Source organism: Lagopus muta, chromosome 15 (assembly GCF_023343835.1).
Source record: "Lagopus muta isolate bLagMut1 chromosome 15, bLagMut1 primary, whole genome shotgun sequence".
Lineage (NCBI taxonomy): Eukaryota > Metazoa > Chordata > Aves > Galliformes > Phasianidae > Lagopus > Lagopus muta.
In genome coordinates, this window is record NC_064447.1 from 5,069,044 (window position 1) to 5,096,445 (window position 27,402).

A 27,402-nucleotide genomic window follows, 5' to 3' on the forward strand; every position below is an offset into this window, starting at 1 on the left:
TTGGATGGGGCCCTGGGCACTTGGACTTGGTGAGTGAGCAACCCAATCTGTTGCCTATGGCAGGGGGTTGGAGCCAGACGGCCGATTGGTCCCTTCCATCCAAACCATTCTGACTCTCTGATTCTGTGCTTATTTTCCCTGTGTATCAGACTGCCACTGTGTTCTGGGTTGAACTGAACCTTTTTTTTTGTGTGTGTATTTGTACAGTACTTATCACCTTAAGCACTATTACTTATAACAGACCTACAGGTAATTAATTTTAGAACTGCCATGATAATAGCCAATTTAATGCCCTGTGAAAGAGGCAGCATTGTTACTCCTGGTTTGCAGTGGGGGGAAGCGCTCAGGGAAATGACGAGGCTGCTCACCAGATGAGTCAAAACCTAAGACTGCCTAGAGATTTTCAAGGCTTTTCAAGTTCTCTTCTACATTTAACTACATTTGAGTCTGTACTTTGCAGCAGATTGAGCAATGTGTCTGTCTCATTGCAGCTGATTTCTTACTGCTGTCAGCTCTGCTGATACACCTGCTGCTCAGCTCAGCCTGACTGATGACCAAAGGGGTAGTAAAGAAGCCTGCTGTTGTACTCTGCATTCCTAGACAACTGAAACAAGTTGTCTAGAGGACTTCATAACTAAATTTGTAACGCCTACCTTCTTCCTATATTGCAAGGTATATACATTATTTTTTATATTGTACCTTCCTAAACTGTTGGTGCTCATCAGTACTCCCATGCTTCTGTGAGCAACAGAGAGCTCTTTCCAGCTGTCACCAAGCCCCTGTTTTTGCAAACTCAGTCGTTTTTACAGTTTGATTAGATAGATGACAAAAGATGGTGTTTGTAAGGATTGAGACAGAAGCAGCAGAAAGAGGCTGAAGAGCTCAGGTAAATCTTTAGAAGTCAAGAAAGAATTAAATGAATAGTAAGGTTGGAGTGTGACGAGGGAATCAGTGGAAGACTGTTTTACTTCAGTTTTGACACTAAGTATGTGCCACGTGAAGGAGAGGGCCCCTACTTAAGTGAGCTGCTGAGGCTGTATTCAATTATGGGAAGTGCCATGATCTGATCTCCATTGCCACTGTTGTGTTTTGAGGGTTTTTTTTAACACTGGTTGCACCAACGTGTAGTTGATGGGTATGGTGGGAAATTTCTGTGTGCTCTGCAGGCGCTCACTGCGCCATGTTTGGTCTTGAGCTCTGCTCATGATGAATCTAATTTGGAAATTTTCTGTCAAAGCTATTTGCTTCAAAACCAGTATTGCTATCCAAACAGTTTGGGACACTTAAATGCCATTTCCTTAAAAGTAAGAATATTTCTCAGTAAGGGCATAGAAAATAGATGTGTTTGACTTTGCTTTACTCCTTGTGAGACAGTTTCAAATTGTCCATCTTGGACTCAGGATCGGGATCATGGGGTGATGGGATCTGACAAAATTTAATGGTCTAAAAATGTGTAAAATATTCATCTGTTCCTCCAGGAAGACCTTCAACTTTTGGTGTTCTGTTTATTGCTGTGCTCAGGTGTTCAATGCATGAACATGTTACAGACTATCCGTGTATTTGTGAGGGCTGCTCCAAAAGTAATGCCTACTGTTTTATTTTCTTTTGATGTCCATGACATCAAAGGCAGATGTTGATGATGTGACAGTAGAGGTTGAACCTTTTCACCAGTGCTCCATTATATTTTGTTGCCAGGCCCCATGTTGGTTTGAAGACTGTAGAGCCATTGCCAATCTTGGCTGTGCTGTCCTACCACACCCAGTGCATATTCTGGATTTAGCATTTTCTGGCTTCCATCCGTTTGGATTAATGAACAACAAACTGCGTGGGCAACATTTGCTTAGCAACAATGCCATCATACCCACTGTTCCACAGCTGCTCAACTCTGCTTGTGCAGATTTTTGTGAGCACAACATGCAGGCTCATGTTCATTGCTGACAAAAATGCATAGCTAACAATGGTGTCTGTGTTGAAAAACACTATTTTGTAGTTGAGAATTTCTTCTATCAAGTAGTGCTATTGGATTCTTTCTATCTGTTGTAGCTCCCCTGGAAACAAAAAGGAGACATTACTTTCAGAGTTACCTTTGTACAATGGTCAGCTGGTATTTCAGGCATGAGAAAATCCCTCTCCATTCCTCCACAGAAGTAAGCTGCTGTGGTAGGAAATGTGCGGATGAAAAGGTCCAGCTTTAGACAGGCTGTGCCAGAGCATTTCTAAACAGTTAGCACCACACATACAGTGATAAACTCTTTCCTTCATTCAAAACAAACTGGCTGCCGTTTGGCGGTTTCAAGCACTGTGACCCCCTACCGTACTTATCTGAGCTTGTTCTTCTCAGTTTTTAGTTATTAATACAGACACTTTAGTTATCAAAGGATTGACAGGAATGAAGGATTGACCTCCTGTGACTGAAGATGCAGACAATCTCAGCTTGTTAAAATAATAAATGGGTACCTGTCAAAGCGACACTCAGAGCAAATGTGGCCCCTGTAGATATCTCTATTGTAGATTTTTTAAACCTCTTTTTGCTTCCTTGTATGGATATTAATTAATAATAATATTTTCCTTCATTTAGATAGATGGAACCACTAATTACTCTTTCCCCATGTATCCCTCACTAGTACCATTTATTCTGTAATAATTAAACATCTCAAGGCAAAAAAAAAAAAAAAGGTTGGTTAGAAGTAGTTAGTAGTGATTTAAATGCTGGTGAGGAATTGGCACATAAATTACTACTCAGAAGGAGGTGGCTATTTGTGAGACCTATCTCTAAACCAGTTGCAAATAACAGTGCAGGGCCAGGAATTTGGTTGGGTTCCTTTCTTTAATTTCTTTGCTTTGAACGTAGCAAAAGAGCTACCTGATACTGGCAATGCAGCACAGTACTAAAACCCCAGAGCTGTGTAAGCCTGTGCAAAACCTGCCCGCAGACTCCGGAGGGAAGAGCAGAGCAATGGCAGTGACCTGCAGGTGCCACTGGGCTCCCAGGTGGGACCCTGCAGCTCTGCACTGCACTCTGTTGGTCCTGGGCTTGGAAAACGCAGTGTGTGCCTAGGCTGCACGGAGATGCAGAAGGCTCCACTTAGGGCTCTTGTGGTGATGTACAATGCTTTAGCCACACAGATTCCCAGGATACAATAACAAAAGCATTTGACATATTTTTCTTTTCTAGACCAGTTTTCATTAAACTCCATCATCCTGAAATGTCTGCTGCTACCCGCTGTGTCTGCTTCAAGAGCAAGTGCTGATGTCAGTAACAGCACTAAACCAGGGCAGCTTTCAGGACAAATCTCTGTACTCATTTGTGAACATATTGCATGCAAGCAGTTACTCACCCCTCGGGTTGTTGTTGCTGTTGGTGCCCAGGTTACTCAGCTCAGTTACTCTGGTTTTATTGTGGTGCAAATGGATAACAGAAGACCTGAATACCTCTAAACTGTGGCAGATCTCTGTCCCTGAAGTGTTCAGAAAGGATGCTGTTATTGGAATGTAAGATTGGTTAAAAAGGGAAGAATAAATCTGTTTTTTCTTAGCCTGTGAGCAAGCAAAGCTACTTGTACTGCAAAGCATTTCTGGTGACTTCTGGCTCTCTCATGTAGTTGCTAGTGCTGTATGGAGAAGCAGTTTGTTGTTTTGTGAGGAAGCAAAGCAGTGCCCTAAGGAATCCTGCACTTCTCCGCAGAGAGTAATTGAATATATGCATACATTCTTCCATAGTAAATTGTTAAAGAACATTAGTTTTGGACACTCAAAGCATGCTGAGTTGGTGTGGCAAGAGATAATGAAATGAGCAGGTATTAAGAAATGGCCATCAGAATCTCCACTGGAAGCAAATCTTAACACTTCCAGGTGTTTTTAGGGCAATTATTTTAAGCCCTGGGTATAAGCTGTATTTGTTACACTGGGTCTGGGTGGCGAGAAGAATATTTTCATTCATTTAATTATTTTTAAAAAGCCAATGGACAGACTGGGTAGCGTTCTGAATTTTCTTCATGCTTCACTTTCTCCATGCAAGAAACTGAGCATGAAATGTCATCTTCTAAAAGCAGGGAAATAAAAATGAGGGAAGTTTAGTTTCTTAGATCGTGGTTGTTGGGTTTTTTTTGGTTGCTTTTTTTTGTTGTTGTTGTTTTTAATGTATTTAGGCTTATTATTAATATAAAACTCCTGTGTTTGGACAGCATCACACAAGCATCACTAATTCTCGCCCTGGCCCTTGTGTGTGGATTGCGTCCTGTAGGCGTTGCGCAGTGCTCCTTACATTGGCCTTTAAAAGTCCAACAGTCTTTAGCGAGCATGTGAGCTGTGTAAAACTTCACACACTAGATTCAGATGTCCAAAACAATTTCCTCCATATGAGTTATGATCCCACATTGTAATGCTTTTGCAAAGCAAAACTTTTCCTCGGATGTTTACTTTAAATGGCAACAAATACAAAAAAAAAAAGCTTGAGGAACTTGTGATCCGATAGTAAACTACCAGTCACATAATATACATAACTGGAGGAGATCGTGAGTGTATTTCTTCATCATTTTTTAACTCTACGTTACATTCTAAGATGTTATTTAAGGTGTTTTGGGAAGCAGTATTTTTGGTTGGAAGCCCTAAGGGAGGATGAACACATCATCAGTTATGTTCTGATTCTTAAATAGCCTGCAAAGAGGAGACGTCCTGTCTGAAATATGTGAAAAATGTCTGAAATATGTGAACAGAACCTTCTCATTTTGTAAATAACAAATGACCTTCAAGTAAAGGGCGTGAGCCGCAGCAAATAAGAAGTTACCATCTTGTTTGCTTTAAGCTACTGTTCTTCCAATGAATTTCAGTGTCTAATGATGTACCAGCGCCTGCTCCTTTAATACGAAGTAAAATAGGTTCACGTAGGTTGCCTTCAGTGTCTTACCTTCTGTTTGAGTAGGCTGAGGACAGCCTACATCTCTTCAGCGTTATCATTCCTCACAAGTCCCTGTCTCTTCGATCACAAAGCAGGAAAACTATGCATGCTCAGCTTCAGCAAAAAAAAAAAGGCTGAACGATGCTATGACAGTGAAACTTCACAATCTTATCCTTGGTGTTCTATGTATAATAATATCTGTTAAGAAAGGACAAGAAAGGAAATGCTAGTGTAATTCTCTCAGGATTCAATCTGGTGGCAGAAATCAGACCATTAGCTTTGGAAATACTGAGAGCAGGACATGAATAACTTCTCTAACCAGTGAAGACAAAGGAACTGACTCCAGTGTTCATTAGTCCAGCCAATAAAAGAGCATCACTGTATCAGAGTCTTACTAAGATTGATGGAGATTGAGGCACAAATTTGATTTTTGTCTATGGCTAATAAAAAATCATTTACCACTTTCCAAGCACTGCAATATCTTAGGAACTAAAACTAGACTTGGAAGTCACTTAGTAAGTATATCATGATCAAGAAATATCTTAAATTCTTCATTTATGAAAGCATTTCTAACATATTTTGAGATGGAGGAGTTTAAACCAGGCTTATGAGGCACACTCTTGGAGAAGATGAAAGAGAAGCTCTAATATACTCAGTTTGTTTTTTAGTCTCAGATTCTGCACTGAGATCCAGATTTTGTGCTGATGCAGTTGCTTATGGCAGTCATAAAAAGAACGAGTGATTTACTTCTGTTTCAAAGCAAGCTTGTAAAACCCCTGACAGTTCTGGTTGGGGACGGGGACCTGCAAGATGCTCGGAGAGGGTTGTTTTACAGGCAGCACCACTAGACCTTTCTGTAGCATGTCCTCTGTGAGGTACTTTCATTAGACTGGTGTTGGTGATGATCAATTAATCTGTTTCTGTATCCAATCCTCCTCTACTCTGCCCTCGTGAGGCTCCACCTGCAGCACTGCATCCAAGGCCGGGGCCTCCAGAATGAGAAAGACGTGGAGTTGTTGGAGAGGATCCAGGGGAGACCACGAGGATGCTCAGAGGGCTGGAGCACCTCTTCTATAGGGACAGGCTGAGGGAGCTGGGTTTGTTCAGCTTAGAGAATAGAGACCTCGTTGCAGTCTTTCAGTACTTGAGGGAGCTTATAAATGGGAGAGTTACTTTTTACATGGTCTGATAGTGATAGGACAAGGAGGATGCTTTTAAATTTAAAGAGATTTAAATCTAAAGAAATTTAGATTTGATGTGAAGCAGAAGTTCTTTACTCAGAGAGGATGAGGCCCTGGCAAAGGATGCCCAGAGAAGCTGTAGGTGTCCTGCCCCTCGAGGTGTTTGAGGCTTTTGTAAGATGTACTCCAATGTTTTATGCTCCCTTTGACCAAAGCTTCAGGTAGGCAATTTCGGTTTTTCAGGACTTTTTCCTTGCATGCTTTATCAAGAAGGTCAAACAGAGAATAATAAATTTATGGTGCATTACAGTGCACAAGTGCAGTGAGGAACATGCATGTTTGCTGGAGACATGCCATTAGCTGGTAGCAACAGGGTGCTTATGCTCTGCAAAAGGTTTCTGTTTTCTTTCTGACAGAGCTACAAGGAGAGCACCTTGTAAGTTGAGTGCATCTGCATCTTTTTCTTCTTCCTTAGGTTATTATTTTCATGGACCTTGACGCTGTTCTGAAAGCTAGAACACAATGAAAATAAATATATATTCAGCAGCTGTATGTTTCCTGTTTCATCTTCAGAGAATGGATAATGTCACAGATAAGGAGGAGAATATAAATCATAAAACCATTCAAGTGTGTTGTCTTGCCAGTACCATCTCTTTGCTACTACAGTGTCTTCCATGACACTGATTCCCCTCGTCTGGCTGAAAGTAGCAATCTCTCCTTCACACTTCATCAGTTGTCTAACCAAGCAAGCTCTTTTAAACCCCAGAATACTGTATGTGAAATTCTAGATCTGCTGAGCACAGTTCAGAACTCCAACAGCCTTCCCTGGACTCAAAATGCCATGTTTCGAAGTACAAATCCAGAGCTTCTGAGTTGTTTTTTTCCTGTAGCTTTCTTGTAGCATTCATTTTTAATGTGTTATTTCTTTTTAAAAAGCCTCTACTGGGCTTCTGCCACATTCCACTGTGGCAAAAGCACGGTCACTTAATATGAAAAGGAGCTACCCAGTCAAGACAGACCAACAAGGATCGTTGGAAGAGTAGTTCTCTTATTCCTTTCAAATTCCTGCTACTTGGTATCTTCTCAATGGCTTAGAGTTCTCAAATGGTTTAAGCTTTAAGCCAAAACTGCATTAAGTATGCATGGAAAAAGTTTCATCTAAAATTACAAGTGAATGCCTCAAAATAAGGCTTAACAAATTTCTTGAACTGCTGCAGAAGCCTGAGAACAGAATTTCTGTTCAGTGGCAAGAGGATCCCATGAAGGCCTTTGGTCTTTAAAGCATTAGCTGTGCATGTAGCCCATGTTTGCGGTGATCTGCTAATTGTCTTTTCTGAAGCTCAGATAAGAATCCCTCTGAGATGGTTCCTAAATTAGGGCTCAGCAACCAAGAAGTTTCCCCACATAGCCAAACAGCCATTCAGTGTCTCGCACTGCAGCATTATGATGTCTGAATATCCCTTTCTTTCCTTGCTTCTATCTTATAGCAAATGCCAGTGACCCAAGTCCGTCCTCTGTCACTAAGACCAGAGGAAGTTCCTCTGTTCCTGTTGTTCTGCTGTGCCTGGAAGTGGCAGGGCTCCTCTGCGGCACTGAGTGTGACCAAAGCCTCCCAGGTGTGCTCAGCACTTGGTTCTGCCTGCAGGCAGGAGCTGCAGGTATCTTCATTCTGAGGCCAGAACCCCAAGAAGCTGAAACTTTAGTCACTAAACCTTTTCAAAAAATGTCACCAAAGGCGCTTAAATATCTAATGAACTTGCAGCTATTTCGTATTTTCTGAGGGCAGAGCAGCAGGGCTGCTGTTTCCTTATAGTTAAATCTGGCTAGTGAACAGTTAATGAAAGGCAGGCTGCATACCTATTCATCTTGTTTTATGGGCAAAAATTGTGCATTGAGCTATGGAGGGTTCTGATTGCTTTCATCTTTATGTGGGTTGTTAATCCAAGGGCAGAGGTTGCGTATCCTTACTTTTACCATTGGTGAAAGTAATTGACTAAAAACCTGTTGTTCTGAACTGTTTTTTAAGCATTACCCATTTTTCACTCCACCTCTTTTTGCCGTAGGAATCCTGAAATCTATTCAGACCACATAAAGAACAAAGAGAAGCAAAGTGTTTTAGTGCAGTGACCAGCATGCCTTGCAGATGGGTTATAATAAGACGCGAGCTGTCTTTGTGAGAACTGAATCCATACTTTTCATGTACAACCTTTACAAATTGTGCCCATGTGGCAGAGTTTGAATTACTTTTTTTACAGCTTTAGAAAACAAATGCAAAAATCTTTCAAGTGCATTCAAAGTCATTACGGTACTTTGCTGAACTGAATCAATTGTCGTAACCTCTGTGGGTGTGTAAAATATGAAATTACTATCACTCTTGTGGTCTTTCTGAGTTTGTAAATTAGAAGGAATTGATTATAGGTGCTTTTGGAAAGGACTCTGGTGTATTAAAAATGTCTTGATGACAAACAACAATATATTATTTGTAAGGTCTTGCTTGATGAAACTGTCTTGTCCACTAATGGCTGTTTGTCTTTGTTATTGTTCTGACTTGCCTTCTAACAAATTGATGTGTGGGATGAGATTTATCATATCAAGTCTGCAGGAAACAAGAGACTTTGCTTATTAAAGTGGTTGTAATACTTATTTCATTTGATAACTTAAAATATTTTAGAGTTAGTTAGCATTAATATTTTCCCACTTAGACAATTTTTAGAAGTAGTTGCTATAAATTTATTTTAGAATGAAGCAAATTGTGTTTTTCTGACTAGCTATTTCAGTATTCACTTTGAAAGTTCTGCAGATGATGATGTAGCATTTTTTCTTTGTATTAGAATTATTTTACAGCTCGCTATTTTCTTATCCCTTTCTTGTACTCATTCTGAGAGCTTCAGTGAAAAGCAATATGCGAACCTCAGAACACTCAAAACTTTACTGTTACCAGATTGGTAACAGAATTCAGCTGAAAGCCTTTGACAGGTTAATCACTAATAGCTCCTTCCAAATTATTTGTGACTCTGGTTTTAGAAAGCAGTAGCTCAAAAGAACATAAAAATATGGCAAAGTTGGAGAAACATATGTAAAGAATATATGGATCTTGTTAAAAAAAATTATTTCTGATCAGTGAATTTTTCTTCTAGTTGGGATTGTTTCATTCTAAATCTTCAGCCTCTCCTTCTAGCAGAGCCTTTTCTACTCAATTTTATTAGAACGGAATTGGTGCAGGCTCATTTGCAGTGTGGAAATGGCATCTGACATTTTTAGGTAACATATGCAAGAAAAAGAGGAGATAACATGATATAGTTGGAATGATGTATGCTGACTTAATGGATAGATTAGTGCATGTCGATTTAAAGATGGCAATGATCTGAATTTTGAGTGATTGGATGTTGATAATTCTGAGGCAAAAAAAAAAAAAAAGGTATGTTGAGGGGATGTGTGCTCTACCCTGCCCTGAACACCAGCCCAGGGCACCAGCAGAGACAGTGTCAGCTCTGACAGACTGACACAGCATGGCAGGTCTTTATGGGATTTTATCTCAAGTTATGTATATAGTATATACAAGTATGTATATAGTTATCCGTGTCCTTCCTTGTTATGCAGTAGGACTGACATGTAGCTTTGGGATTATCATTTATACAAGGCAAAAGGACATTTTAGAAACTTTGGAGCAACACGTTATGTTCATAGTTGTAACACGTCCTGCAAATTAGCACAGCACAAGTTCCAGTACTGCCAACAGGGAAAAGTTCAGTTAGACACCATGAGTTTTCTGGGTTAGAACGAACTTTCATGTGTCAAATCAGTGGGAACTGGCCCATCTGAGAGTTCCCACCAGCTGTGCAGCGGGGTGTGTAAGGCTGAACAGCAGCGTGTGAGAAGAGCAGGGAGATCTGTCCTGGGGCACGTAGGAAGTTTAGGAAGTGTTGTATTAGATTAATGAGGAACAAAGGAGCGTGCATTTCGTGAGGTCAGTTTTCTGTGTCGCACCCATTATGTTTATGTATGATGTGGCAGCATGCATGTTGTATGAAAAAGCTGCCAGTTATGCTGCTCCTCCATACCCATCACACTCATTTCATCACAGGCTGAATGATATCAGGCACCAACTGCAGTGAGGGGGTTAACCAAGGTGGGAATATCTCAGTCTTAGAAAAGTACAGGGTAGATTTGAATTTGACAGAGAAGGGCTTAAAGACCTCTATAACAGCAACAAAGCAGGAACTCTTCCGGGACCTGTAACACTCCCTTAATGTTGTAAGCTGACTAGGCAGTGAAAATGGTGACAGGTGGAGCTTTTACAGCTCCGCCGGTATTCGTGCCAAAATTTGGACAAGCTCTAGTTCAAATGGCAGCTTGCATCCTCAGATGACAAATTATACCTGGTCAGCACAAGCATGGAAAACAAACAAGACAACATTTTTTCTACCTCTGGGTTCCTTATGAAGCTGAAATACTGCTTCCTAGAGCTTGTTTTAAAAAAGAAGCTGCAGCAGTGATAAATGCCCAGGCAGTCAGTCCAGCTGACCAGTTCAGAGAGGTTATCCAGGTGTTCTTGTCAGGGCACAAATAGATGATGCTCCCTGTGTGATCCATAGTTACTCTGCACATGCCTTGCCGAAACACTGCAGAATGTAATAGCTGTCACTCCTTTCAAAACCGTAAGCCTGTGATGTCTTTATATAGCTTCAGAAGCATACAACGGTTCTCTATGGCAAGCTTTATGGTTTTGACAATATATGCCTTTGCTCTTCTTTAAAACAAAAAGGGTATTGCTGCAGTCCCTGTGGCTTTATTACATACAAGTAGCAAGCTCTTTACTTTTTCAGTAATCCACATCTTTCAGCCACTGCTTAGAAGATAGCCCAGGGGTTATCTGCCCTCTGTTATTGCTTTGATTCCTTTCATTTGTTTGCTTGGTCAATTTAATAACGAGGAGAGATCTGGCTTCTTGATGGTGTTGTTGGCGTGGCACCAAGCTTGTCGGCACTGAACTCCAAGGCACTGCTGTGGCTGCAGTTCTGAGCCTTGGAAGCTTCTGCATCAGGTCAGCAGCTCTGCCAGAGCACCTCACTGTTTGCTTTATCCCCTGCTCTTCCTCCACTGCTCAGTCGTTGTGTGGCAGCCGTGGGCTTACTTCATCATCTCAGAGAAACATTCTATAAAGCAACAAAATTTCCTTTGGGTGCAATGAGCCATAATGTTATGTGAATTTGGGGCTGTTGTCTGTCTAATGTTTTAAATACAAGGGGATAGCACTGCTGCAGCTCCTTGTTGTCTACCAGCATGCAGGAAAGCCGTGAGACATAAATAACAGATGCAGAAGAGAACGTACCAGAAAACTGCCAATTAAAGAACATTGTATAGCAACTTCTCCATCTGGGTCAGCAGCAGGGTCTGAACCTGGAGCGAGCAGCGCTGCGAGCACCGCGAGGCTGTGAGCCCTTTCTGCAGCAGCCTGGCAGAGATGCAATAAAACCAATAAACCCATTCTCAAGGCAGTGAACCAATAAACCCGCTCTTGCCTGTGCTGCTTCCTGCAGGTGACAGAGGCAGGATCTGTTACCTACCTAGCGCTATGCAATAACAATTCTGCTGGTTTGTTTTCTAGTGAAGTCGAGGCAAAAGATCTCCCCATACAACCGCTTCCTGCAATTTTGTGTGGGGTTTTTTTTCCTGCTACCACAGGTGCAACAGTAGTGACCACATCTTGCTTTCAGTTTTGATGTACACGGAGTCAATGATGTGTGAATATGCCTCCCACCATCCTCCAGGTGCTGTGGCTCACCTCCCTAAATGTTTTGGGGTGGCTCGTATGCGTGTTCTCCTCTCAGGCAGCCACCACACAGTGCTTGAGTCCAAACAGCTGCTGCCCCATGAGGGCAGAGTAGGAAGGGGTGCAGGAAGCAGAGTTCCCTTGTTCATGTGTCTGGAGCTTTGTAGGGACTGGTATTATACAGGGAGCAGTTCGTGCTGGGGAGGGGAACAGTGCCCACACACACCACTGTTGGGCTGAGCATGGTGATAATGTGGCACCTGTACTCCAGCTGTAGGGTTAGCCTTCATTGTCAGCTTTCAGAGTGATTTACAAAATAATTTTAAAAATTCATGAACCTCCTCCTTTATAAAACATTCTTGTGAAGCTGAATATTTTATTACACAGGGCAACCATCGCTCATTTCCCAGAAAGAGTGTGCGACTGCTGTTTTGAAAGGCCAGGATGTTGGGCTCTTTGGTTTTGGAGGAAAGGAGTTCTTGTGCTGTATTTAGTGTCTAATCATTTAAATTACACTGTCAGACATGAGGTTTCCAGGGTACAGTGTTTGGCCTGTTCATATTTCATTTATATGCAGGCTTTGGCTGTAATCTTTTTTTCCTAATGATTTCTCTTTTACAACTTCGTATTCGCTCTCATAAACCGAAAGCTGATCGGATTGGAAGCAGGAATGTCCTTGGACAGCTTTTGAAACCAGTTTGTTCACAGGACAGCAGCAGGGATCTTCTGGGCCTGCCCTGCTCTGTGCAGCTGCACAGCAATTCCCTTGTTCACGTGTCTGTCCCACTTTGCCTTGTGTTCATCCGTGTGATGGACTGCTGCGGTTCTGTATAGGTAACAGCAGCAAGTGGCTGTCCAGGGCAGAAGGAGGTGGTTATGACCCAACTTGCCTGGTGTGACTGCCAAGGCACTGAGAGGTGCATGGTGTGGCATGGAGGAGGACATATGTGGGAGGGCAGGAGAGTGAGTAAGGGCTTGGTGCTGAGGACACAGTTCAGGAAAAAAAAAAAAAAAAAAAAAAAAAAGCAAAAAGGTAAGGTGAAAGCACAAATTATACCAAAAAAAACCCCACAAACCCTAACTCTTTGAGTGCAACATACTCTATGTTATTATGTGATACTGTGATAAGAAAGAAAATGCATGCATGCCACGTTATGGGTGTGATGGGTGATGGGGCGTGCTTTACAAACATGGTCATAAAACTAAAATCCAAAGCAGCAAGGATCATAGAGTCACAAGCAAGCTGAGGTTGGAGGCACCTTGGGGTCCCAGTGTCCCAGCAGAGCCTTGCAGAGCAGGGCCCAGCCCCACAGGCAGGTGGCTTTGGGAGAGCTCCAAGGAGGAGATCCCACAGCCTCTGGGCAGCCTGTGCCAGGGCTCTGGCACTGCACAGCACAGCAGTGCTGCCTGATGGGCAGAGGGAGCTGCTGTGCTCCGGGTTGTGCCCAGTGCCTCTGCTCCTGGCACTGGGCAGAGCTGCAGGGAGCCTGGCTGTGTCCTCTCTGCACCTCCCTTTGGGTATTTATGGACATGGAAGAGATCCCTCTGAGCCTTCCCCAGGCTGAACGGCCTTGGCTCTCTCTCTGCTCGTAGCCCCCTCAGAACCTTCACAGCCCTCCATTTGACTCTCTCCAGTATGTCCATGTCTCTGTTGTACTGAGGGACCCAGTTCTGAATGCGGTTCAGAGCTCACCAGTGCTGAATAGAGGAGATTTGCATACATAATGATAATTATTCATAAAGACTAATAATTAACCACTGACAGTTTATATAGTTAGTGAATGTTAATGTGGTGGTGTTCTGTAATGTGAAACTGGCCTGATCTATCAGTCTTTCAAACATGCCCATCACATTGATCTCTAATTGCCTGATATGTACATGTAAATACATAATATGTGTGTGTATTCAGTTGGAAGAAGGGAGAGAGGAAAAAAAATTCCAGGTTGTGTTGCTCTAGCCTTGAAAGCCAGGTGAGAGATCTTGAGATATGGCCTATGGCAAGCTCCATAGCACAGCTAGATAGGCAGGCAGAAGGATGCACTGCCTTAAGTGCTAACCCCAGCCAGCAGCAGGGGCAACCAAAAATCCTTGTAGTTTCTGATTCTGAATCAAAGGTTTCTTTCCATTCCTCTGTTTTGCCACCAGCTGATCAGCCCCTATCCGTTTTTGCTACGAGCACTGTGATGAATGCAGCTGTGTAGTAAGAAGTTCACATCCCCTACCGAGGTCCATGGAATTGATAGCTTCTGCCTCATTAGAGACCATATCAAAGGTCAAACTCTGTAATGGAATAAGCCTCAGCCTTATGCCACTGATTTGTAAGAGGAGAAAGGGAGGATCATTGATGCTACAGGCACAAATTAAACAGAGCTGCATTCTCAAATTGGCAGAGCCTTTCCCTTCCTGGAGTTACATATACCACAGTACAATGTATTTTATATATATATATATATATATATATATATATACACACATACACACACACACGCTATTTTAAGAATGTGCGTGTTACATCAAAGGCATTTAACATACCTTTTCAACCCATTCCTCTGCTTCCTCATGTTTCTGATGAATTTTTCAGCACAAATTCTGGAACACTGAGTAAACAAATCTTTTAGATAACAGCAATATTCAACCTGCCATAGAAATTTTATCATATTTAGCATTTTTTTGTCCAAAATTGCTCTCATCCTAGCAAAGTATGAATTTTTATATCCATAACAGTTGTGCTTTTTTTTTTTTTTTTTAAATCTCTGTATCAGTAGTGCTTTTTTGCTGCCTTTTGGAATTACCAGCCTGGGAAAAGAACTGTACTGCTGTTTGAATTGGGAATTTCCTGCCTCAATGGCACCTCTCTCCTTGAAGTTTCAGCACATATTAATGTTTGCAAGACCTGCAAGGACTTTGGATGACCTTGTGCTGCCTAATCCCATGCAGGGTAACCTACCTCTCAGGTACGCTTGCTCAGCACAAACACTGTCTAGGAAGAATGAGCTTTCCTTCTTTTTCAATATTTGCAATCAAGATATATGTATTTATTCAAAAAACTACAACATTCATCTCAGTAGGGGTGGATATTACTTTTTTTTTTTTTCTCCCTCAAGTCTCACAAGGCATTTAAACTTGTTTTACTGGTAGCAGGGGGCAGAGCTATTGCTAACAGGCCGGGTAGCAGTGCCTGCATACATGTACTCACACTTGTGACCTGAAAGTGACTGCAGGGTCTGGGTCTGTTTGATCCATTCAGATACCCCATGTGTTCCCCTGTGATCATGAGTGCACGGGCTGCAAAAGTACAGCATTATGTGACACTACATGTAGGAATGCACACAGGATCCACCCGTGGTTTAACGGTGCATCTGCAGAGGGTCTGAAGGAGTCCCTGGTGTGACATCCTTCTGCACTCGTCTTCAGAAATTCCTGGCAAACTATTCTGCGAGTATAGAGAGGAATGCTGCTCTTTGTTCAGTCACTTATTACATGGGGCTCTGGTACTGTTTGAATCACAAATTGCATGCTAATGGCCTAATTCATAAGCCATTGACATTTTTTATGAGTCCTTAACATTCAAAAATGAAGAATTTGTGCTCAAAAAATAATTTGCATTGCAAAATTCAATAATTTAGTTTCTCATATTCATTAATGCCTAAGCCCACACCACATAACTTATCCCACTATAACTACACTTCCCAGCACACTGATAAAAAACAGGATACACAGTAGTTCGCATAAAGTGCTTCTATTTGCTGCTAACTCTTTACCTGCACTGATTGATTATATTTGTAGAGAGGAAAAATCCAGCTATGCGGCAAGTGTGATGAATGCAGTAAGCAATGGCTGCTTTGAAGCTGCTTTCTGCTCTAATCATGTTTTCCACCAATGGCGTTAACTACCATAAAATATGAGATCATAAAGGGTAACGATATCAGACAACAAAATCATCCTACAGACTGCTCAGTCCCACCACATTAGGGAAGGATTCATGTTTCATTAATGAAAACTTGCTTTGCTTTTGACCTAATACCACTGGTTGTCAACAATGGGCGAGTAGAGCGATAATAATGGAGAGCTCTTAAATAACCCTTTTCATCCGCTAATTTCAAGTGCTGTATATTACCCCCTTTGTAGAAAAGGAAACCGAGGCAAAGACAAAGCAAACAGCTCAGTGTCATTGTGGAGTGACCTGGATCTCCCTGACCCTGTCCAGAGCTCAGGGCAGCTGCTGGACATGCATGCTGTAAGAGCAGTTGGGGCTATATGGTTTTATAGGTGAAAGGTGGTTTGCCACTGCCTGTGCGGAAATGGGAGCCTGCTGTCCATCCTTGCAGACTGGGCTTCATCTGCTTTACAGAAGATGCTCTCAAGTACTGCGCTGCTCTATTTTTGGTGTATCCTCACTGCAGACAAAACATCTCTTAAATTGTGTAACCATATACAAATGCATACCAACATGCCAGGTTCTGCAGTGACTTTCCATTAACTATCTGCAAACATTTCAGGAATGCGCTATTTTTTTCCCTTTTGCACCAGGAAAAATCTTCAGTGGAAGGGTGCAGCTTCTTGCCCCATGTGCTAGCCAGTACTGAGGCATTCAGACTGTTAAGCACAGCAGGAGCTGCTGAGGGGAACCCCTGCAACTGTCCAGGATTTCTTCCCAGATTACTCCTCTAGCTGTCACTCAGCCATCTAACAGTGGAGGTTCAGTCGCCTCCATTCCAGCAGCTCTGTTATCTAGAGCCAGTCCTGTGTCTAACCTGGCTGCACCTTCCTGGGTGTCCCAGCAAAGCAGTGGATGAGTACCCTGGGTGTGCACACAGGCACAGCCTTGAAACTGACAACCAGAACTGAAGTTATAGCTAAAAATGAATTTGCTTTTTGTTCTTAAAGCTGACTTATGACTGATGTCTAGCTCTTACTGCAGTTCTTTTATGCTGTTTTATTGAAACTGACTCCAGATGTCCTTGCAGCTCACCATAGCACAAAAGGTATGCATATAGTCACAAACCTCATTTTGCTGGAACAGGGACTGTCTTCCCTTTATAATGACATTTCAAATAAACTATGCACACAGCTTGAGGGGTTTCTGGTTACAATTTCGTTAAATCCTAGTAAACATAAAATGTTGATCAACATCATCCATTCCACCCAAGTGTAGGATCTGATCTCGCTCTCATTCAACACCTTCTTCATGACACAGTGGAGAAAGGAATGCTTATTCTCAATCAGTGAGTGCTTTCCAGTGTCATTAACTTGTTGAGAGTGAAATCTGTGCAATGCCTGTGTTGGGGTGGCCCTGCAATTCTGCTCACAACATAGGAAGTGCAGCACCAGGGAGCACAAATGTGTGTCCTTACTGAATGCTTTGCAGGATCCTGGCGAAACTGTGCTGTCTTATTTTCAGTCAGTTCTTAATATTTCTTTTGTATTCTGATGGATTTTGAACTGCAGTAGCTGAAGATGCTGACAGTTAATAAAGAAGCAGCTACAATATATTTGCAGAGCTTCCTGTCTGAGGTCAGTTGCTAAACAGACCTGAAGCGTAGTTCCATAATAACGTGATGCCAAAGGCTTTGGGAGCAGCTGAACCATGGATTCTTCAATTTTAAAGGTCAGATGAAATGCTGATTTAACCTAAAACAAATCAATATTTAAAAAAAAAAAACAGTTGAAAAAGTTGAGCTTCTGTATTGCTGGTAGAAAATAGGAGGATTTGAGACATTGAGACTGGCAGATAATGTATGTGTGTTATTAAGAGGACATCTTTTTCTTTCTTTACCAAAGCATGAGACCTACAGGACACATGGCATCCAGCGTTGGTGAGCTGGTCTGAGCTGTTGCCTAGCGGTCAGAGACCAAGGCAAAAGCTGATTTGACAGTTCTCTGTATGAGGCACCTTGCAGCGTAGCAGGTTTGGGCTTTCTCAGTTCTCCAGGCAAGCTTTTCTGGTTGTTACTTTTCCACCATGTGAGAAAGATGTTAGTGACGTTGGTACAGTTCCTTCAGGTTAAGCTTAGATTTTGTTAAGGGAGAAAACCCAGAGCCCCATTGTGAGTGGAGCTGCAGAGGGGCTCCAAAGGAAAGTGAGGTGCACCAAACACTTCCAGGCTTGGGCATCTTAATCAGAGGGCAGTGAGGCATTGGGACAGGCTGCCCAAAGCATGGGCCCCATCCCTCAAGGCCAGGCTGGATGGGGCCTTGCTCTGGTGGGAAATGTCTTTTCCCATGGCAAGGGCTGGAACTGGATGGTCTATAAGACCTCTTTAAACTCAATGTTTTCTAGGATTCTATGCTTTTCCATCTAGTTCTTTTCTTTCTAGTTCCATCTCTTCAGAAATTCACTGGGAAATGAGAAGTGATTTCTTAGTGTTGTGATGCGCTATTTAAAATAGTTTATTTATTTGAAATTGTAACTATTTTTAAATGAGTTGTTTCAGTTCCAGAAAAACAATCTCTTAAGTAAGCAGAATTAGCCAGGCTCATTTTGATGTGCTTTCCTCCGAGTTAGAAGCTGTAATAACATGTCTTCCATTATAAGACAGACTACATTACCCTTAAAAATGAATTAGCCTTCTGATTATTACTACACAGCAGACAGGGTGGCAGAGCCAAGCTTCTTTGTGGATGGTTAAACCACCTTGCTGCTCAGGAGAAAGGAAAGAAAAAAACAAAACACTGAAGACAAGCATATGTTATCATTCCAGAAAAACAGGTTCCTGTGCCCCTCCACTACATGCATATGTCCTACTGAAAGCAAAGGCTGATGAACGTATGTATCTGTATGAAATGCCAAAGCAGCGTGAGCTTAATGTTAAAGCTGCTTCTAAGTGAAGTCTGCATTTGTAATTTAAAGTTGTTTCAAAGTAGTGAAGGGAACTAGGGAGTTGTTTGGGGCTATGGAATATAGAATATCATTACAAGCACATGCAGATCATATTTTGCTTGAACTAATTCCTCCTGCTATTTTAATTTCAAACATAACCCATGCCAGTTTTACATCTCAAATATATTTGGTATTTCAAAAAATAATTAATAGTGTCAGTTTTATTAATGTGTTAAAATATGAATTAAAAACATGACAAATCAACGAGAAACAGCAGTCTGTTTTAATGAATATTTCATACTGTACATCAATAAATCATAGATCAAAGGGAATGAAGCACATTCTGCAATATATCTTTTCTGTCAATGTGGGGTTACTAAAAGTTTTACAAGTTATTTTGGCACTTACTTAGTTGCACATTTGAATTAACATTTTAGGAAGGAAATAAAAGAAGTCATGGCTTTGAATCCCAGAAGACTCCGGTGTTCAAAACAGATTGTCTTGTTTTTAAACATTGTAGTTGACCACGTAACTTCAAGTCTGTGCCATGCCTGCAGGTAACTTGCTCTTCCTTCCCAAACCAGGCTATTTCCCAGGTTCAAACAGGCTGTAGCAGAAGGTGAAAATATTCCTCTCACAAAACATCTCTTATGTCGTGCTCAGTTACGTGACTGCTTTGATATAGGTATTGGATGAATTGTGAGTATCTCTTTCTGCTGCTCCTGTTTCTCTTTAGTACAGACGGATTGAAATTTAATGATTCTAACATGATCAGCCAACAAAATGAGTTTTAACCCATGTCGTTGATTGCACATATGGTTAGCCCCTACAAGTGAGGTGAACCTCTCTGGCTTGCACCTGGTGAAAGAGCTTATAGCTACTGTATTTCACATCACGTTTTTATGAATTAATGAAACATTTCTAGTTACAGGAAGTCAGTAGGTGGCTCACAGTAATTGGTAGCTGAAGTAGTTTCGGTCAAAGTTTTTGATGAGTAAAGATCCTTTAATGGAAAGTGTTCTTTTTTTGTGTAAACAGAAAACTTCATTGTACTTCCTTTTCCCCAGTTGAAGCAAGAATTATAACTGCACAGGAATCAGCATCTCTCCTCTACTTTTAGGTCAGTGATTGATTAGCCCTAGGGAAAGGTAACTGGAGAAGGAGGAGTGGGCAAGGCAACTTCTCTCACGGAAGCTTCTCATCTGTAATCAGGGAAAACTTCTTTACAGAAAGGGTTGTTAAGCACTGGAATAGGCTCCCCAGGGAGGTGATTGAGTCACCTCACTGAATGTGTTTGGATGTGGTGCTTAGGGACGTGATTTAGTGGAGGGTTGCTAGAGTTAGAGTAGTTTGGTTAGGTTGCAGTTGGACTCGATGATCTTTTAGGTCTTTTCCAACTTGAGCAATTCCATGATTCTATAATCTCTGCTTTCCCCTAAACATACATCTAATCTCTTTTAGACTACAGAAATGACCTTCAAAACATAAATCAAACTGGCATTGGCAGCAAGGTATGCCTGTTTATGTAAGCAGCGTCTACAGAGGATGGACCTGTTTTGTTTGTCTTAAAGGACTCCAAGCTTGATCCAGCGCTGGTAACATCAATGCAACCACTAGACTTTATTATCTGTGTTTTAAACAAGGAATTTCTGACTTCTCAAAGATCTCATCAGTATATTAGAGGCAGCGCACAAGTTTTCCTGTGTGGACAGATTCAGTTCATGAATCCTATGTGAAGCTGTTTTTACCAATTACCACTTAAATAACCCTTGAATTGACTCCACTGGAGGTACTTGGTCAGTCACTGATAATCTGAGTGGATTCTTGAGCTATAGGGTAGTGTCTTATCAGAAACACATAATAGGGGAGAGAGTTATAGTACATAATCAAGAGACAGTAAGTGCTGTAAATGAGCAAGCATATACATGAATACAATAAGCTAGAGCTCAGGGCTTCACAGATGTAGTGTTATCGCTTTATCTATGAAGCTTTGGATTAATTAGCCACAGGCAGCACAAAACATTTTCACCTATTTAAGTTTTCTGTGTGCCTACTTCTGCAGTGACATCTCTTTCAGAGGAGCCAACAAGTTTGTCGGTATGATGCTTTCTGCCCAGAAGCGTGGATATGTAGCCATCCTTGGCTATAAAAACTGGAAAGTGACAGTGAATTGAAAATTGCAATGGCAATGAGTTTGCCATTTTAAACTACAGAGAAAGAATTAAAAAAGACAGTTAAAAAGCAGAGCTCCAGTCGAATGTTCCCTACAGCTCCATGGGGCAGATCCAGCAGCACTTGTTCTGCAGGCGCACACCTGCACAGTCTGCAGCTGCTGCCCATTGCCCAGTCCATCTGGAAGAAGGGCTTTGCCCCAACACCAGCCTTTCCCTCTTGTTTAGTCTGGAAATCCTAGACTTGCACGTAGCCCTACTATGCCTTGTTTCAAGGTCATTTTTTGAAAAGGCAACAATAATGGGAGTATTTCATTTTCTCTGGAAGTTTTGTATAGTACTTTTTTCTGGAAAACAGAGATACTTGTGTTTTTGTGGACCACTGTGTATATTTACTAGTTTTAAGTTCTAAAACTTGGTTTTAAATTTAAAGATTTGGTTATGCTTCCTTCTAAAGAGGAAAAAAAATATTCCCCTGATTTCCATAGGATCTGGTTCAGACTCAGTCGTGCTGAGGATTGTCTCACAGAGCTGAGTGAAACGTTTGCCGCAAACAAGTTTTCTTCAAGTTTAAGAAGCTTTTATTTTCCTCAAATCCTGTGAGCAGGCAACAAGTTTCACCTGCTGAGCAGAACTTTTGAAGACAGAACGAATGTGGTCTGGTTGTGTCAGGTGTGAATCTTTCCAGTGATGTCAGAGATATGGGCAGCCAGGCCTGCAGCAGTGGCCCCGCTTACCTTTTTCTCAAGGCGTTTCTCATTTATGCACAGATTTACAAATTTGCTTTCCTTAAAATTTTATCTAGAACTTGATTCATTCCCAGAGTTTTGTTTAGCCCGAAGCAATCAATAAACAAGATTACGCCCTCCAAATTTATGACATCATTACTTTTTTTTTTTTTTTTTAAATTTTTCTCACTGTAGCTGAATGCAATGCTGAGAACCAGAAATCTGTGGTGTTTTCTTCTTTCGTAGATGCAAACTGGCCTTCTCATACGATTAAGTAAGTCCAGGACTGTGTCTTAGAAATGATACATACAGGAACAAAGACATTGGATCAGGCCAATAAGCTCATAGTTTTAGTAAAGTAGTAAAGTAAGATTTTAGGAGTCAACCTTGTTCTTTTTCATGAATTTGGTGGTAAAATTATGTATAAACATAGTTCTGTCTGCAAGACTCAAGGGTAAAGTTTGTCACTTTGATCTACTGTAACTATCAATTAAAAGAAAGGATAGGCCTTTTCCAAGAAGCCATCTGGCTGCTTTTATCAAGTTCTCCATTTTTCATGTTTGTCTTGTTGTAAGAAGTAGCTGCTGTGTTAGAATAGTGCAGCCAGATAAAAGGAATACTGGCTCAAGCTGTCCGTTGTGGTTGAGAGCAAATGATCATGCTTAATAACGCTGAAAAGAACAACAAAAAACAGATATAATTCAGAGCATGGCAAAGACAGGAACAAATTCCTTACAATAGCCAGGTGGATGCTCCCTTGCAGCATACTTATGTGTGATTCCACCACCTCTCTTTTTTAAACAAAGAAAAATAGAAAGGATTGCACACGTTTGGTTAGTTAAAGATGAAAAGATTCTTATAGCAATTAGTTTCCACTAATTAAGTAGTAAGTGAGGGACAGAAATGGAGACAGATGTCATTCAGCGTACACGGTTGAGCAATATGATTTTGCTGTATCCCAGTGCACAAGGATGATAAACCCCCAGGCCTGCAGCAGGCAAAGAGGAGTTTGAGTCTATCAGTGGTTATTCTGAACTGAGTTCTAATGCCAGCACAGGCCCACAGGAAGTGTTTGAGTGTGTAGACCATGGGGGAGGTCCGTGTTGTTTATACTCTTACCAGAGGCTGTGTCCCAGCTCTGTGTTCTGTTCACAGTGGCTGTGCCATACCACTGAGGGGCAAGCCAGGTCCCGTGTGATCCCAGCTGGCAGGACAGTAATACCAGCCAGAATAGGAAAAAACCTATTGATAAGCAACACAAAAACAACGGCCTCTGCCTCTGAAGGCAGAATAGAAAAACCAGAATGTGCAGAGATTAATCTGTAACTTATACCAATTGCTTCCCTTCGTGTTCGGCGTATTTGGCATAATTACTTTAGGAACAGTATAAAAGCATTATATTGTTAAAGCTGCCAGATGGAAGACAGAACTCTGCTGATAGAAAGCACATCAGACAATGATATTGAAGAGATTTCTGAGGAGTTTTAATTAATCTTTCCCTCCTTTTTCATATAGTTGACATTACTTTGGGCTCATTTGCTCTCTGGACCCAAGCTCTTGACTCCTGGCTACAGAACTTGAAGTATAAAGGTCTCCCTAAAGAGCAAGGTGAGGCTCTCAGCTCCTGTGAAAGCCACTGCAGGAATACCTTAAAGAAAAGATGGTTTCTCCACTACACAAAACAGAACTTCGTATATCAGTGTTGACATAAGATGGTGCTAAATGGGTAATTTTTTTTCAAGCGTTTATCTTCTCTGGCTGAGACCCATTATTTTATTGTGCCGGTTGGAAACCACCACACTGCATGACACAACCATGTTTTTAATTAGTCTGAAAAGTTTTAATTGGGAAACAAAGGGAGATATCTTATAGATTATTATTGCAACCTTTAATTGCCTGACTCGAGAGACCGTTAATTATCTTGATGGGAGGATGACACACCTTTCTGTACTAAGGCACTCATTCACAGCACCTTTTGCAGAATACGGTACCTGTTGACTTTCTTCCAGCCTTTCATTAAGGAACTGCTGTGATAGGAATTAACTACAGTAATTCCATTACAAAACCTGCTGTCCAGTGGAATTTTTCTGGAAGATTAGATTTCTGAAAGGGAAAAAGGCCATTTTAGCTAAGCATTTCCTCAAGGCCCAAAGTAAATAACCGACAAAGAAGGTCAGAATGAATTTAGAACTCTTAAAGGTCTGCTGTACACTTGTATGCAGCATACAAAAAGTAAACAGTGCAGCTTTCCAGTACAGTGATTTTTATTGTTTAAAATGTTTCACATTTCAGTTTAGAGAGAGATGAGAAATGCAGAGGACAGAATCTGATCAAAATGATTTTACTTGGAGGAAGAACAGCATTTCAAGCAGACATTTCAAGGTTGAAGTGGTGCTGTTAGCAGTTGCTTGGGATTAGCACCAGAAGAAAACACTTGTTACACTCACTGGGGCAGAAAGGCAAAGAAATCCAGTGACCTGGGGTCCAGTCCACAGTGCTAAGGGGAGGTGCAGAGCATTTGCTCTGTGTGTGTACTCTGTCTGGGTTTGGTTAACTTAGCAGAGTGATTCTCCCAGCGACTGGCAGCAGGGCTGGGAGCCATTGCTTGCATTTCATGGCTCCAGGACTTGGTCATTTGCAGTAGGTCCCTAATTGGGGCTGTATTGAGTAAAGACTTGTTGGAAGATTTCATACTGTCTAACTGAAAATTCAGATGGAGATTAACTGAACCTGTGTTAGTTCAGAGGCCATTGCTTTTTCCTGAGGTCAGCAGGATCTGCTCTGTTCCTGTGCCAGGACAGTATTCCCTGGCACCCTTCTGTACCATGAGCTAACTAGGCAATGGTCTTCTTTTAAAAAGACAGCCAGGTGATCTCTTTATTTGACCAAGAGTGGGCAAGCAGTGGCTCGAGCTTCGATCCCATGCCTGCCTCTCTGCCAAGCCTCAGCTAAGGCAGCTCTGTGAGAGATGCCCTACACTCCTGCTGCTGGGGCTGGAGTAGTGAGGAAGGAGAGAGTTATGCTTGAGTCATAGGACCTCATAGGTGGGTCACAGGGAGGCAGAGGTAACACGATTTAAATTGCTGTGAGCTTTTTTCATCAGAATGCACTAAGGGAGGTAAGGCAAAATCAAGCAAGCTAAACATACATTGCATCCCAAAAAGTGTGCACGTATACATGCCTGATAAGAACTCACCAAAGTGGATTCCACTTCATCTATGCTGTCTTACCAAACAATGGGAAGGAAAACAAAGTTTTGACATAACTCTTTCATCTGAGGAAATCTTCCACAACTACAGAAGTCATTACACTGCATCTGCAGTTGCTACAGTCATTGGAAGCAAAGTGGCTATCAGCAGTGCTCGAATGTCGTCTATAGCAGAGCTTTTGCAAATTAAGAGTCTGAGGCTGCATACTGATTGAATGCTGCAAACTACTTCCCCCTTCACTGTCCTTTATTTCTTCTTCTCTCAAGTTGCTGTCAGTAGTAATCCCTCTTCTAATATACTGAGATGGGGAAAATCTCTCTTCAGGGTTTTTCTGGCTGTTTGTTTGCTTTTCAATTAATCTCAGCTAGGGCTGTGTTCAGTTGATGACATTGGTTTGCTATTCACATGTGCAAAATTGCAGACTTTTGACACTTTGTCCTATGTGCAAAACGTGCTGAGGGTATGTTTGCAGACCAAAGGAAATTTTTCTTCAGGAGTAGTGGACATTTGGGCTGGACATCAGCTCCAGAATGATACACGTAGCTGTGTTATTGGACAATTTTAAAGGGCTGTTCACCTAAGGGCAAAAAATACCCTTTTGGGGACAACTTCAGTGGTTTAAAAAGTAATTACTAGCTGATTCCATCTAACAGGGATGGCGCATTTGATTCAGAGACCCACAGCACAAACTGAACAGAAGGCCACCTACCGCACTGCAGGGACAGGGCTGCTTATCCATTGTGCGCGAGCAAGGCTTGGAGTGTGAATTGAACTCAATAAGCTGAGCATGCAGCATGTTGTTTAGTGGGGGGGGTTGATCTCTTCAGATGCAGTCCGCGTTCCCACCTGGGAGGTGAGTTGAATGAGAAAGCCAGTCTGAATGCCGCACGCTTCTGGGAGATTCTTACCTCTCTGGAAGCGGTGGCGGTTTCGTATCTTCTTGTCCAGAAATATACCAGTTTGTTTCATTGCACTGGAAGAGCTCTTGTCTCAGTGTTCAGGAAATCACAGTAGTTTTTCAAGAATTTCTTCTGAAACAAAATTAATGGGAGAAAATGGAACTTTATAATACATGTAATACTAAATTTTAGTATATTCTTCAGCACTTGTATTTAATTTGTCTCATCTAAGTGTCAGCTTTATTAAGTAGCTTTTAAATCCTTAATTTGAAGTTGGTGTAAATAAGAACTGAATCCAGATTTAGAGTGTCCTGGGCAAAGAGGAAGCTGTAATCATACGTGGACATCTCAAGCCAGATGGATATTGTGACAACAACTAAAAGCTTTGAATGTTCTGTATTTTACCATCTATTTCTTTCCTGAGTTTTGTGGTTGTTGGTTTGTTTGCTTGTTTTGGTTTTTGTTTGTTTTTAATATGTTAAAACCTTTTGCTTGAAGGAGATTCTCCTTGTACTTTTATACATCAAGAATTGAAATATTACCTTAATCTCTTCTCAATTTTTTTCCCCTTTGTAAGCAGTTTTGGTCGTTGCTACAGAAACATTATGGAAATAGAAATGACTATTTTAAATCACTGGTGAGAGAGGAGGAAGGATGATGAAGCAGACTCTTAGCTGTAGTAGCATGTAGTTCAGTATTGGAACTACGGTGCTTAAAAATATCCTCACCTCCCATTTCCTTCTCTCCCTTGCCCATAGATGGTTGCTTCTTACCCGGAGACCGACAAAGCAAGTGGAAACATTCTCACAATATTATCTGGCCCACAAGATCAGAACTAGATTTTCAGGGCACCAAAACTAGCTAATGAAAAATGGTTTGGTGATTTTCTTCAGGTTTCAGAGTCTAAATGCACGTGAGCGACTCTTTGGTAAGCTCACGAGGATTCTGCTGTCTCTGACAGGCTTCCTTGCCCAGCTGACACTAAGAGCTTTGCTAGGTCCTCAGCGCATGTGAACAACGGCTGCGAGATGATGGCAGGCACACGGCTGGACAAAGCTTCCAAACAAAGGCACGATTTCATTTGAGAAGATGGTGCCTGCAGTCACGGCACAGACACTTGTCATCAACAGAGAAAACAGGAAAACACTCTGTTTGGCTTTCTGTGCTTTTTTTTTTCTTTTCCTTTTCAATACTGTTTTTGCCATTAGCAATGGTGCTGGTTACCTGATAATTGTCTTGGTGTTTTTCAGGAAAGCCCAAACTCACCGATAGTAAATGAAAGCCTTCTGAGAATAAAATCCTGAAGAAAACTGTACTAAACTAAATTACATGCTGGATGAGCTTTGGCACTGAATCTCCCAAAGTTTATGAAATTACTGCACACAGCTTTCTAAGGAATCATGAAAAGTGAAGAAAGACCTGTAAGTAACAAACAAAATTAGTGCAATATAAAATAAAGGCTTCATCATTCCGAATTGTTCAATTCCTAGCTATGATACACCACTGCTAATAGCTGGAAGTGAACACCAGGTTCCAGGCACCTTAATTTCCAGGAGGGGCTCACACTTCTCAGCCAAACAGGATGGTGGAGTCTATGTGATTCTGTCTAAGCTAGATATTAAAATAGGTTTTAAGTGAGCATTCTCAGAGGAAAGGCTCTAACAACACAAATGCTGAAGGGAAACACAGCCTGTTTTATCTCTGTTTTTGATTAATAAAAGAAA

At 41.5% G+C, this 27,402-nt stretch overlaps 1 protein-coding gene across 2 annotated transcripts in view; it reads left to right on the plus strand.

Annotated features, from left to right (window-relative positions):
• METTL22 (methyltransferase 22, Kin17 lysine) overlaps nucleotides 1-27,402 on the plus strand; it is a 207,405-nt gene that overhangs the window by 50,840 nt on the left and 129,163 nt on the right. For both annotated transcript variants that reach the window (XM_048962130.1, XM_048962132.1), the window contains one exon: nucleotides 26,929-27,099. The gene's annotated coding sequence lies outside the window, so the exon portion shown is untranslated. The remainder of the gene's footprint in view (nucleotides 1-26,928; nucleotides 27,100-27,402) is intronic.